This window comes from Gavia stellata, chromosome 6 (genome assembly GCF_030936135.1).
Source record: "Gavia stellata isolate bGavSte3 chromosome 6, bGavSte3.hap2, whole genome shotgun sequence".
NCBI classification, from domain to species: Eukaryota; Metazoa; Chordata; class Aves; order Gaviiformes; family Gaviidae; genus Gavia; species Gavia stellata.
In genome coordinates, this window is record NC_082599.1 from 22,522,994 (window position 1) to 22,538,577 (window position 15,584).

Consider the following 15,584-nt stretch of genomic DNA (forward strand, 5'->3'; position numbering starts at 1 on the left):
GAAAGCCATGGTGAAACACATCCACATCCTCTCTTGGATTAGTTTCCTGAATGGATATTTCTAAAAAAGGCAGCAAAGAACAATAATGACAAAGCATTGTTCTTCCACGGGGGGAATGTCAGGCCATCAATGATCTCACAAAGCATGCGATGAAAAAATGAACCTTTAATTTTACTTAAAACAATCCCATAATAGGAAAACTGAACAGGACTTGCTTTTCCTACAGCCTTTATGAAATTCTGTGGTCACTGAAGGCACATGTTAGTGACAGACTGAATCAACTTCAGTCTGCCACCTGAAGTCCACCCAGGTGAGTTCAATAGGCAGAGGCAGCTCCATGGCAACAAATACAAAAGAAGTAGCTTCTTAGCAAGAGCCCTAATTCTACAAAGAAAGGTATGTGGAGCATTTTTGTTTTCATTTTAGCACAACAGGAAGAAAAATACGCTTCGGATAGCGATAATGAGCAAAGCCTTGAAAAATTTCCTCCTGAAGAACGGAAGTTGATCGCGGTCTTTGGTAATTAATCATTTTTCTGTACATTAAATGATTTTTCCTGAGAACAAAATAAATTTAGGATGAGATTTTACAGCCTTTGTTTGGGCAATATGCAAATCAATTTCACCCAGTTGTTTTGTTTCTTCTTTTTTTTTTTTTTAAATATAGTCAGTGTGCATCTGCTTATTCACTCACAGCTCATGAAGTCCTGAACTAGGAGTTACTATAAGAACAAGAATATTGAATGCATTTATCGCTAGACTAGTGCCTGTGGACTGTTTCTGTATAAGGAGTTGATGAGGACAGAAAAGTTGGTTTTGAGTGTCTTATTAAAAAATGCCAACACTAAAAAAGAATCTGTAAAATAAGATACATCTTAATTTTTTTAAAGCTGGTACTCCCATTACCCTACCACAAAAATAAATGGCTTCTAAATCCTTTGTTGCAGCTTTCACAGTAACATACATGAATCTATGTTGCCCCATGAGTGAATCACTGTAGAGCTCACAAAAGCTGAGGAACTCCATCATTAAAGTCCCTTATTTTCTTCTAACAGCATGGCTTTAGTGAGAGGGATATATTTCAGACCCCTAAAATAACTAGTCAGAGACAATTTTAAAGCATAGCTTGCTTAAGTGATGCTTGACTTTGATATTATGTTAAAATAACTTAGGTTTAGAGTTACGTAAAGACCTATGTGAAGGTTGTTGAAGTCATATGGTATTTTCCAAACTAATCTTTAATCTTGTTGGCTTCCTAGCCGAGCCATCTCTCACCTGTTCATTTGCTGACATCCAGATTTGGCTAGAGAAAGTGGGCGACAATTTAGTCATGTTCTAGTGGTAAGAAAAGCAATTTTGGATGCAACCCTGAAGCCCAGCCCTTGCTACTAGTCCCACTGACTGCAGTGCAATTGTTCATGACCACCTGAAGACAGAAGCATCAAAAAAGAGAATAATTGATGTTCATCCATTGCTTAAGCCCTAGTTTTCCTAGATTTGTGAATGAGCTGTAAATAAAGATGCCAAAAGGAGTCCTGCAAATAATTCATGTAAGTAGCTTCATTAGCTTCATAGAACCTTCCATGAGTTATGAGGTGCTCTACACTAGTTTTTAACTGGATGCCAGAATCCCAGACAATAAGTTTTCTTTTTCATTGGATGTGTTTCAGTATGGCTTACAAACAGTAACACAATTCTTACTTCATGCAAGTTTTCCAAAGCACTTTATACAAACTATTTCAATATTTACTGCAGTAAATATTTTTATATCTTCCAAATGCTCATCTAGTATTCAACACATAGTAAAAAACATGTTTTCATTTCTACAGGCTGACGCAAAATGTTTAGAGTAGATCAAACACACATGAAAAAAGCCAACACTGTGTATTAGAGTAAGTCTCCTAACAACAGAATAATACATTGGTGAATGGCTGCTTGCATAAGTAATATGGCTAATGTCATAAGAATTACTTATCAGTGTGAATCTCATGATTAACTGCTCAGGGATTTGCAGTTTGGTCCACTGTGAGGTTGTTTTCTACTGCATGCTTTGACCAAAAACAATACTGTTTTATTCAGTTTTGCTATATAAGTCACCCAGCATAAAGGAAACAATGACAGCAAACACAGTGAGATAGTCAGGACCAAAATTTTAGCTGTTTGCAGCCAAACTATTGTTCATGAATCAGCTCCTGAACTCCTGCTGTTTCAAATCCAGTATGCTAATTTAAAACAAGATTAATTCTTGGTTCTCACTCGTATGCGGAGAGCAATAGTTCTCCAACTAGTAAAATAGCCATTTGGCCATCCTTTTCGCTGAGGCAGCAACGTCCTAAAGCAGCAGAGTGGCCAGCTGAGGGTGGTCACCCATTCAGCAATTCCAACTTCATTTGTTGTGTATTTCCTTCTAGAAGAATCATTAGTTTGACTGCAGTGTTTGTTCAGCCACTAGTGTAAACTAATGTAAACTAAAAGGGCTTTTACTAGGAACTTTTGCCAGTGTAAGTGTGCCAGATAATCTTTCTTTCTTCTTTTTTTTTTTTCCTAAATAAAGAAGGTTAAAGTTGTAGCAAGGGCATTTACATGCCTTTCTTGCCAATTAGCAATGCAGAGTGCACACCAAAGTGTAAGACAGTACATGAAGATCATGTAGAAGAAAGAAACTTCTTATATCCCTCTTGCTCTGAGACTTCAGAAACAGAAGATTAGGTGCTGCTCATAAATGGTCCTCATAAAGCACTGATGTCAAAACGCATGCTACTCCACACTGCACCCTCAGTTTACTATGCAGCTGGGTCTCTGCTCTGTATTTCTTGGATTGCACATATGCTGTTGTGCAATAACAGTTGTAAACTCTGTTTAATTAGCATTCATGTTGCTGTTTGCAACTGCAATAAAAGTTTATTTACCACAACCTAGTATAATGTTTACGTATAATGTCTTCAGCATTCTCCTGGAGAAGCTGGCGACTCGTGGCTTAGACAGGTGCACTCTTCGCTGGGTAAAAAACTGGCTGGATGGCCGAGCCCAGAGAGTTGTGGTGAACGGAGTTAAACCCAGTTGGTGGCCGGTCACAAGCGGAGTCCCACAGGGATCAGTATTGGGGCCGGTCTTGTTTAATGTCTTTATCGATGACCTGGATGAGGGGATTGAGTGCACCCTCAGCAAGTTTGCAGATGACACCAAGTTGGGTGGGAGTGTTGATCTGTAGGAAGGCTCTGCAGAGGGATCTGGACAGGCTGGATCCATGGGCCGAGGCCAATTGTGTGCTGTTCAACAAGGCCAAGTGCCGGGTCCTGCACTTGGGTCACAACAGCCCCATGCAACACTACAGGCCTGGGGGCGAGTGGCTGGAAAGCTGTCTGGTGGAAAAGGACCTGGGGGTGTTGGTTGACAGCCGGCTGAATATGAGCCAGCAGTGTGCCCAGGTGGCCAAGAAGGCCAACGGCATCCTGGCCTGTATCAGAAACAGTGTGGCCAGCAGGAGTAGGGAAGTGATCGTGCCCCTGTACTCGGCACTGGTGAGGCCGCACCTGGAATCCTGTGTTCAGTTTTGGGCCCCTCACTACCAGATGGACATTGAGGTGCTGGAGCATGTCCAGAGAAGGGCGACGAAGCTGGTGAGGGGTCTGGAGCACAAGAAGTCTTATGAGGAGCGGCTGAGGGAACTGGGGTTGTTCAGTCTGCAGAAGAGGAGGCTGAGGGGAGACCTCATCGCTCTCTACAATTACCTGAAAGGGGGTTGCAGAGAGGTGGGTGCTGGTCTGTTCTCCCAAGTGACAAGTGACAGGATAAGAGGAAATGGCCTCAAGTTGACCTGACCCCAGGGGAGGTTTAGACTGGATATTAGGAAAAATTTCTTTACTGAGAGAGTGGTGAAGCATTGGAACAGGCTGCCCAGGGAGGTGGTGGAGTCACCATCGCTGGAGGTGTTCAAGGAACGTGTGGACGTGGCATTGTGGGACATGGTTTAATGGGCATGGTGGTGTTGGGTTGATGGTTGGACTTGATGATCTTTTCCAACCTTAGTGATTCTGTGATTCATTTGCACATCTAAATTCTGTATGTTGTAAGAAAATTCACCAGTTTCTGCATTTGCTACCATGCTTCAACTAGGAAGGGAAAACCAACTTCAAGATAGGTGTCTTTTATGCACAACTATGCGTTCCAATACATTTAATGCTTTCATTATTCTTCACGTCTGATAGAATTAGTAATTTCCCTAATTGTTTTGCACTGTACAATTTAAATGCAATCTTTTTTCAAACATTTTTATTTATTGTTTCTTGCACAGAAGGAAACCATCCACAGATCTCAAATGTTGATTAGAATAATAGTGTAAGATAGTGAAATTGTAACTTACGGATCAAGAAACAGAAGTACAGAACAGTTAAATGTTTCCAAGGTGAGACTATTCCAGCTTTTTAACCAAAATAGGCATTGGATAAATTAAAATGTCCTTTATGAACAGGAATCAAATCTCAGGATTTTCCTATCTATCTTCTATAGAATATTCAACTGTTTTAGATTAAAAACTAATATTTACTCTTCCCCTCATTCCTTGTCCCAAGGAACCTTGTTTTCAGAATAGACCATATGTGATGGTTACAGAAACCTCCTGACAGATAAATAATATGGATCTAAGCACCCTTATAGGTGTTTCTTAGGGAAAAAAAGTTACCTGGTCTTTGCTCACAGGTGAAACTTGAGTTGAGTCGAGTGCCTATGACATCACTTGGCACCCCAGCAGGACTTTCAGATTTGCTCTTTGCTACCACAGAACCTCAGTTCATATCACATTTTATAAGAGTAATCCCATTTTTAGATCAGACTTTGTATTTTAGAAGTAGCTTAAATTTCAGAGATACTACACAGCATCTTTTAGAGGAAATCCAATCTGGTTGTCAAATCAAACAAAAAAATCCAAATCCAAAGAGAAATATATGACAAAAAGTAATGAAAACACAAGAGGTAAACAAAGCTGATATTAAATGCTTAAAAATGTAATTTTGTGGGGTTTGGGTAATAAAAAAGATATCAGATTATAAACCAAAATATCCTTAAAAACAGAAACCAAAACTCTTTCAACACAGTTACTATATGTTCAGTTTGTCTATGCATATCCATATTTTTACTGATGAGCAACACAACTATTAAAAAGACTGTGTGTAAATGAACATACAAGTACAAAAATTATAAATGCAAAATATTTGAAAAGTAATTCCTTTTCCAAAAACAATTCTTAAAAAAAATAATTTTTTGTCCAGGAGGTAAAACGATGTGTTGCAACCCATCAGTGCAAAGGAACATGCAGCATTCACTAACATTTCCACATTTTCCTTACTAAGCATATGCTTCAGTAAGGAAAGTACTTAAGAATAAACCTAGGTAACAGATACAATGTTATGAAAGGGTAGTTTGATTATATTTTCAGAGCTCAGAGAGTTAGAAGTAGCATTGCGTTACATTCAAAATTAATGATCAGATTGGGAGCCACATGCAACAAGTGTATCGGATCAGTTTATTACAAAAAGAAACAAAAAAATCCGCCCCCCAGAACTAAAACCCAATCTTTCAAGGTTTAGCATCTTAAAATTGTTTGCTGCCTAATCACTGTCATCACCCAAACAACTGGAAACAAACCTCTTTAGAATCATTAGATGCAAGTACTTGGTAACTGTGTTTATCATTTGTACAAAAAGGAGAACTAGATTTGACTGGCCAACTTTACTGACAAAAGCATATAGTAAACCCCACTTGTAACCATTAGGCCAGGTTGAGCTGTCTGTGATTCAAGGTCAAGTTTAGTGGAAAAAAAAAGGAAAAAAAAAAAAGAAAAAAAAAAGAAAACTGGTAGAATAAAAATAATAAAGGCCTGCAAGACTTGAAAAGTTAAAGCACAGACAGAATTGTTATTTGATGAAAGGCTATTGTTTTCTATAGAATATAAAATATTTTCCAAACAGTTTTAGTCATTACTTCGCCATCCAGGCTAGCAATAGGGAAATCACATTGTTAACATGGACAGGCTGTGGGCTCTGCCAAGTTGTCTCATTTTGCTGGTATCAGAGCAGTACTATAAGTCTTCTGAAAGTGTGAAGCCCTGAGGCTGTGCTGCCACAGAAGTACAATCAGCACTCTTCATTGTTTGTTATGTGTTTCGGACAAGGACCACATGATCTTTGAAAGTTTTCCGTATTTTTTGTCAGTAAGAAATTACTTCTCCATGGGACCTATGATTAACAACTATCAGCCTTGTCAAGAGGCATTTTCATGATCTCTATATCAACTTACATTGCTCTCTGTAAAAATACCCCAAGATGTTATTAACATTATGTTATTAATATTATGAGTAAATTACATCTGCAAATAGATCGCATCTTCACATTTCTAGAAAAAAAACCCATATGAATTGTTAAATATTTGTCAGTCAGTGGCTTTGCTGAGAGCGAATTGCTGCAAATTGGAAATCCAAATTATTTCATCACCTTCTCCCCTGCTTCAAAATGATTTTGAAACACCACGGCTGATCCACAAAGACTTATGAAGCCAAGGGTAAATGAAAGCCTGCTGTGGAACAACAACTGGTCTATGACAACACGGTTTAGCAAAGTGTGTAAAGGTGTCTCACGGCATGTCCTTGGGCAGCCAAAAGCTTGTACTGCAAACGGCTGAAGTGAGCCAGCTCGGATAACAGGAAAGCGGTGGGGTTCAGGGCAGCTGTAAATTGAGCCTGAGCAAGCTGGTAGTGCTCAGGTGGCTGGCACGTACTGCACTCTGTCCTGCTGCAAGTACACTTCTTCTGTGCTAGCCAGCTATTGTAAAACTAGCTCTGATTTATGGCTGCAGCCTGTGTGATCCTTGGCTAGTGGACATGTGCTGAAACTCACAGGTAAGCTAAGCACAGGGCTCTTGGAGCACCTCCAGCGTTTCTGGTGTTTATTTTCCTTATTGTTTTGGAGGGGAGATGGTTTAACTGAAGATTGCTTCATGTGGCTATGACTACATACATGGAAACTATGAGGCCAAAATGCCCTAAGATAAACACAGCAGGGTTTCATGAATGGGAAGTGATGCTTGGCTCCTCTCTGGATACTGTGAGTGAGTCTCACATGCAATGTCTGTTAGCACTAATCCCCGTGCATTTAGAGCAAAGACAGATTAGACTTTGTGGTGGTACTTTCCAGATTGCACTATAGTCAAGAGAAACCATACAGACTTCTCATATTTCCTGTAGCCTAAAAATGTGTGCAGTAAAATCAGTTCATGCAAAAAGCCATGTAACTGCAGCCCTTGAAACCCTCCAGGAAATAACATACCATGCCAAAAAGGCGACTACCACATATACCACAGAGCAAGGACATCAGAACTGACTGGACTGATCATAAAGTTCCTGGAACATGTGGTAATTAATCTTAATTTGGAAGGATTTTAAAATGTTGGCTTATATGACTAATTCCCTTTCACTCTAGTAAGTATGTGTACGCCAAGGGACCTTTGCTTCTAGAGCTCCTCAGTTGCTTCTCATGAAGTTCTAAAGAAAAACATCTTTAGAACTGTACATCCCACTTACGTAGAAAAAGGTCAAAATGTCAAAAAGCTACACTGTGATGATAGGTACCATGGAAAAAAGTTTTAGCTATAAAAGTGGAGCAGAATCAAAAAACAAGGTTCATTGACACAGATTAAGTATGATTCTCCCTTTCAGAGTTTGAAATTTATCTCACAGCTGCTTATATGTACCTACCAGGTTGGCATATTGAGTACCAACCAATCAAATATCTGTGGTTTTGAAACAGTTTGATCCAATAGCCATTGAAGCCATCATACAGAATGAAAATATTATTTGTTGCCTAATAAAACTGATCACTTTCTTGAGGCTAAAATTCCACAATCTGTTCTCTGGCGGCGCTTACTTTTTCATCAAAGCAGCAGCTGGTCTATTGCTCCATGTTGTTCCATGTTATTCCATGTTGTTCCATGACCATTTATTCTGATTTTAATTTGTGTTATCAAGGTACTTCTACCTGGGGATTTTATTTCTAGAGCCTTACAGAACTTGCATCCTGGTTATCTTAAGCATATATTGGTTTAGCAGTCATGGAAGCTTCTCAGATTAACAGTGATGCTGTGAACACAATTCTAATAGCACTAGTCTCATGGGTGAGAATGCCACTAGTAAAAATGCGTATGACAACATTTCCAAAAATACCATTTCACCAGTGTTACTTGTGAGCAATGAAACTCTTCTGAGAGACTTGTAAACATCCTACCCATGTTACCAGTGGTGTGGCGGACAATTATATCATGCTGCACCAGGTCTAGGCACAACTTTTTGAAAAGAGTATTTTATTTGAGCTCCATAAATGTAAATCAAGTCTGATAAAGGATATCTTATCAAGTAGGCTAGTATAAAAAAACCCAAACAAAAAAACCCAAAAAATATGTGTGACATCAGCTGTCCTAGAATGACTACATTTTTAACAGTAGGCCAGCTGAATACTGGAATATTTTATATGTTATTTTGACTGATAAACTCCTATATGAGAGCTCTGAATTGAGACAGAGACCATGCAAACTCTAGCTATTTCAGTAATCATGTAAAACAATCAATTATTCTTGAAAAACTCTTCTTATGTATTTTATATGGTTGAACTATTTTGGAATGATTATCATAAATCTTTAAGAGAAAAGGAAAACATTAACAATATAAATATGCACTCTAATTTATAAACAGTCATGTCCTTTGCAGGCCATAGGGAATGTTTCAAGCTACTATAGAATGCATGCTTTAAATCTATGCTAGCATCGTAATTGTCTTTAAAGTGGTGACTCACTTGGATTCCAGCTAAGACAGCTCAGTTTGTATAGCTGCCTGCTGGGGTAATGAGATAGGATACAGACACAAGCCACCCTTTGCCCCTGAGATTTTATCAGGACTAGTTTTTAAGTGCTCTTGTCACATTGCATATTAGCATGAGTGCAAGAAGGGTTGCTGAAATTAGGTCAGGTTCTCCAAGCATTGCCAGATAAGTCACTCCAGAGAGGAGATCAGATTTTTCTAGTTTGATTGTTCCAGTACTTTGGGCTTCTATGAAGTATTAAAATTGCCATAAGATGAAGCTGGTTTATTGCAGTTCTCTAAATTTGCTAGAACTATTGTTCTTCAGAGAATTTGTAACACCGACAGCTATTAGATAGCGCTTTTTGCATAGTTGCCTGAAAAACAGGTTGGAATATCAAGTGTACATCCCTTCCCCACATGGATCCAATAATGTCATACTGTAATACTAAAGAATCAAAATTTGGCTCATAATCAACAAACCTAAGTGACACATTTACCTAATTCCCATCCTGACACAACTCCCCTGTACAGTCACAACTGGTGGAAATTCGAAACCTGGGGAAGAAATGTAGCAGTGCACTACCTAGCCCTGAGCTGGGCACTCCAAGCAAATCCACTGCTCTTGCCCTGATACTCTCTTACCCTACAGGCTGATGAAAAAAGCAGGAAACGCTATAGCTACATTTACTGCCATCTTTTCCATTTCTCAGTAGTAACTTCATGTGAATTGCAACCTAGCTTACTTTGGTTGCCATCCTCTTCAACAAATAAATAAATACAAATCTCACTTCAAGATCTTGTACCAGCCACTGTTTAAAATACCCAAACCCTTAAAATGAGCTCTATTCAGATAGATATTATTGTTTCCTTACAAAATATCCCCACTGAAGAGACCTGAAACATCTACCTAGGCTTCTGAAGCTCTGTAAAATCTTGGGTAGAAAGCAAGTTCACCTGTTTTCCACAGCAGCTTCCAAAGTTTCTCTTCCATTATGTTAAAAGCCTCAGACAATTTGATCTTGCTAGGAATTCCCAAATGAGAAGCATAAACACAGTTAAAAGAAAGGAAGGCTTTAAAGTGAGGAAAGCTAAATATTACTTCAACATTTTTGAAGGTTTAAAGCCTTTTTCTCATTTGGTCTTGGCACAGTGCTTTATATAAAACAACAAATGTAAATATTTATTGCAAAGCCTGGATTTGTATATCCAAAAATTTTAAGGATGACAGCCAAATATCTTGTCAATTCACTGGAAGAGCCCAAATAGAAACAGCCCTTCTTTGTTGTGATATCCAGTGCATAATAATGGAGTAAATTCTCTTGCCAGAAAATAGCTATTAGTTTTCTTTTCTACTATCTTGGATCTGGCCCACACCATAAATAAGTGGTTAGTATGAAGTATACAGTATTCCTAAGAATGCATTTACTACCACTTTCATTATGTCCAGATTTTCTTCAGACCAGAAATGTGTTCTGAGGGCAAACATGCAATATACAGGTAGGGGTCACTTCACTAAAAATGTTAGTATTTTAATATGATTTATGACATCAGCTGTTATTTCCTATGATTTTATGAGCAATCTGTATCTGATCCAGAAAAAATTACAGCATTTAGAAAATAGAGGCTAGTTTTTTCTAGAGAAACCATATCATCAACTTCTATTCTATATTGTTTATAACTAAAAGATGTCAAGAAAAAATATCTAAAAAATTCCATGGTGAAATCAGACTGGATTACAAACCAATGCAATTACAATGGATTTTATGCTAAATCCACTAACCTGTGACATGGAAAGGATAGGAGTTATACTTCTCAAGGAAATAGCATTTTAAAGATTTCACCTTTATATACCTTTATATATTTATAAATATTTATATATTATTTACGTATTTATTTGGGGTTAAATTGTTATTGAAACATAGATTCCTTGGGTGAATTGGAGTTGTTTGCAATTCCATAGCTGTTTACAGCACAAGAAAGAGATTGTGTTTCATTTTACCACAGTAAAATATGACTCTTAAGGCAAATAAAAGAGCTTTTCCTGGAGTAACTGAATTTGGGACATTTGGGAAAAAAGTCAACAGAAGTAAGTATTGCTCCAATAAACCCACTGAATATCCTCCACTTTCTCTTGTAGCACCTTTGTGAAGTGCTAACTAGTTGTAGTCATCCGATAAACCTTTGAGAAAGCATGTGATCAAAGTACTAAAAGTACCTGAAACAGCACAAAAGTGTATGTTTGTGAACTTCCAAAGAGCTCATTTCACTGTTAAAGAAATAATTTAATTTTGGTTTTCTACAGAGGAAATGTTGGGCAGGTAACTACATTTACAGCTATAAATGCTGATAAATTTTTGATAGCAAGAAATAAGCAATTCAATTTTTGTTGTGGAAGGATAAATATATGAACTGACTGCTACACTTAGAAAGAGGTAACTTTTTATCTTTTAAAATTACCTTACTGTTTCATTAGTTTCATAATTTTCTAGACCAAAGCAAAACATCTTTTTCATTTCCTGCCTGTATAATTATGAAGTTAACTAGAGACATACAACTCAGCTGAGAAGATGGGAGACTAACAGCAGTTCATAAAGCAAAAGCAATCTAAACTTACTCAGTGTTTGCTCCTCTGTCTACAAAATACAAGCACTTACAGCTTCAATACAGCACAAATCTTCACCAGAGGTTCAGCAAAAACTTGATCTTGCTACCATATTTTAGATGGCATGTTCCCTTTAGGCTTTAGCCAGTCTAGAGGTACCCAATTTGATTTTTTTTTATTTTTTATTTGAATTTTCAGAATTGGAGAGTTCGTTTGGATATTGTTATGTTTGAATAGCATTATAGAGGCTTGATTTGCCTTTAAACAAACTTTTCTGAGTAGGAAGGTAGTGGCTTTTAGTTGCTTGTTGAAACTCAAACTGCTGTTAAAGCAAATGCATCCTACAGTGATTCTTTTAGCTTACTTTTCAGAGGATGTAAAAGCTGTATGATCAAATTACCTATTAACCAGTCTGTCGCCTGCTTCCTCTCTCAGCTAAACTTGCCAGCGTTAGAGATAACTAAGTTGTAATACCCTTTATGGAAAGATCAGGCTAGAGAGAGGAGCACTAGCCCAAGGACTGCCATCACAGGGAAGAGCAGGCCAAACTCAGAATCACAGAATCACAGACTCACTAAGGTTGGAAAAGACCTGTAAGATCATCAAGTCCAACCTTAAAAACTCAACTGTTACAACATGGGCTGAAGAAGCCAGTGGGCCAAAACCTGATGACGCTTTGCTCTGTCAGCTTGTGGGGGTAAGAGAGTCATCGTGTATTCAGGAGACAAAGAAGCTGTTGCTTGCGGGACAATCACTTTCTTATGTACAGTCTGCTTCATTTAATACCTTCTAGTCTTCTCACGTCCCATATTTTACCTGATTACTGTTTATCTTCTGTTCTGATGAAATACTAAATAAGGCAAAAATCCTGCTTTCATTTTACCCACGAATATCTGTGGGTCTTCTGAAGGAATCACAGTTCTGTACATTATCCATTTGTACTACACTGATTCTCTTAGGTGGGTACAGATTTTTCTTATATTTGGACCCTCGAGGACACCAGAGGAGCCCTGAAGTCTGTCAGATGGTATTTCTGTTAAAATGATCCCTTTAAGTCCCTGTAAGGGTGCAGAATTGTTTTGTGTAGGTGACTTTCAATGACTTCACACAGGAGTCAGGCCTGAAACTGCTATAGAAATTAAGCAGGAGCTCTGAAAACTATTCTAATCAAAGGGTCTGTGATTTATAAAATTTCTATTAAATTGAATTATACAATTAAAATGCATTGAGATCACCTTTGAGATACATTTGGTTCATTATTGTAGTTCACTACTCATGTTCACCTTTAATTTCTTCCTGGTTTCTCTCAAGGCAATCTCTGAAATGTAAGGGACTGTTGCTTTAATTGAGGATGCATTCACTCAGATAAAGAGACATCTTAGTAACGTGGCATTTTAAAGCTTATGTTCCAGAGTTATGAACAACTTTGGAAAGACAAGAAGTGCTATCCAAATAGAAAATTTTATCTGATGGGCACATTTTTGGATTAACGAATGCATGGAAAGCTCATAGTACAGTCAGAACTGTGCAGTGCAGGAAACTGAAGAAGTTTATTGATAGCCATTAAACTGTTAACTTGTCAAAAGAAGACGTTATTCTTTGAATTTCAGATTTCTGATCAAGCTTATTAATGCACCGATGTTTGGTTACTTCACATATTCGCTTGGCTTTGGCAGAAATGGAGATGGCTGGAGATGATAGGTAGTAAATAGAGTTTACAATTTTTATTTTTATTTTTCAAAAATGCTTTCCTGTTTAAACTTGTAAATGTAAAAATCTGTAGCTCTAATACTCCTTGTACAGTATAAACTTGCAGGGATGTGGACTGGCTGGGAATATTAGACAGGATGAAATAACTATGCAGTATCTGTCTCATCTCTCATTTTCCTCCCTTCTTTAGAGTCTGTAGCAGTAGTTCACCACTGAGTATTGAACACTGTGGGGGCTCTATAAGGTTGGATGGAAAGGGCAGTCAGGCTAAAGTTTAAAAGTTGCAATTCTGGAGCATCCACTTATTTGATGCATAATTTTTAGAGGTATATAAGCACACGGAGTAACTCCCATTTGACTTGTAAGCTCCCTAAAATTCAGTTTCTGTCACAGTCTGAGCTGATCAGAATATATCTCTGAAGGATTCAGGATCTAGAAACTAAGAATTTTCTAGGCCCCAGACAAGACATGCTTCAAAATTGCCTAATCTGTGAACTGGCCTCTGAAAAAAAGTAGGAATAGTCACTGCCTTTCCAGAGATGGTTGTGAGAGAAACACAGATCCCTGTCCTCATGCAATCTAATGCATATAGAACTTCGCCAGGGATATTGGCTTTTTGCTTTCATCAGAGGCAGGTTGAAATCGCTGTCTCCTACTCCCCAAAGGACTATGCTTACACCACGCTTATTGGCCATTCTAAGGAGTGGCACTCCTATATTCCCATTAGCACTCTATAAGAATTAATTTAAGGTAGTAGGTCAGAGAGAAAGCAAAGAAGGACTTGCAGGCGGTACAAAACTGGGAGAAGTGGCTGACACACTTGGGGGTTGTCAGAGGGACCTTGACAGGCTGGAGAAATGGGCAAATGGGAGTCTCCTGAAGTTCAACAAACATAAATGCCAAGTCCTGCCCCTGGGGGGGAATAACCCCATCCACCAGTACAGGCTGGGGACCAGCTGGAAAGCATCTTTGCAGAAAAGGCTCTGGTGATGTCAGTGGACAAGTTGGATGTGAGCCAGCAATGTGTCCTTGCAGCAAAGAAGGTCAAAAGCCTCCTGGGCTGCACTAGGTAGAGCATTGCCAGCAGGCTGAGGGGGGGTGACCCTTCCCCTCTACTCAGCCCTGGCGAGACACATCTGGAGTGCTGAGCTGCCCAGGACAAGAGAGACGTGGACATACAAGACCAGCAAAGATCCACGAAGATGGTTAAGGGCTTGGAGCATTTGCTGCACGAGGAGAAGCTGGGAGAGCTGGGACTGTTCAGCCTAGAGAAGAGAAGGCTTGAGGGGGATCTCATCCATGATTATGGATACCTGAAATAAAAGAGTAAAGAAGATGGAGCCAGACTCTTCTCAGTGGTGTCTAGTGATAGGACAAGAGGTGATGTGCACAAATTGAAATACAAGAAATTTTACCTAAACATAAAGAAAAACTTTTTTTTCTGTGGGGGTGACCGAGCGCTGGCACAGGTTGCCCAGAGAGGTTGTGCAGTCTCCATCCTTGGAGATTCTCAAAACCTAGCTGGACATGGCCATGGGCAACCTTCTCTACCTGAGACTGCTCTAAGCAAGGGTGGTTGGACTAGAAAATCTCCAGAGGTGCCTTCCCACCTCAACTCTTCTGTGATTCTGTTACTCTCCAGCCTGGTGACTGGTTTATCACTTGTAGACTGCAGTCTTTGCTCCAATGACTGTTCTGTATTTACATTTCATAGGCCCGGGAGAAAATGCATAAGTGGTTTCTGGAATTGGGACTAGCTAGTTTCGGATTAGCTCTTGAGTATTCTTATTTGCCATGCTGTTTTATAAAATTTGGCAGAACAGCCTCTTTCAGACAATCTCTAAAAGAGAAGAGTGACCATCTTGAGATCTTTGAAAGATAAGATGTGTGTTCTCAGGAGAGGATTAGATCCAGTTTGCTAGATCCAGACTGATTAAAAGATTATCCCCACAATATCAAAGGTCTTTAAACTGCAGAGAGAAAGGCTGGATTAAGATATTTTGCTACCTTTTACATTAGCCATCCCTAGAAATGGCTGGTTTCTGTACAGGATATCTGGGGCTTTTCACTGACAATTCTATTCTGTTATACTGTCCTCATGCTCTCTTCCAAAGTCTAGTGCAGAGATAAGGAAGTGTGTTTGGTTGTATCTAAGTACCAACAGACAAACTGGCAAATTTACTAAGCCCTAGGGGTTACTTGAAGGAACCACAGATGCTGCTTAAAGCTGTTGGGAAATCCCTGGATTTTGAATTTTCCATTGAACTCTTGTTTTCTTACCTTTCTGCAGAGATGGGATAATGTGATAGTTGAGGCATTTAAAAATCTCATTTGGGAAGGAACTCTCTTCTTCATTAGATTTTCCCTGAGAGAGCTTGATCAATTATTTTCTCATTTAAGTAGGTAATATGAAACACTGTATAATTAG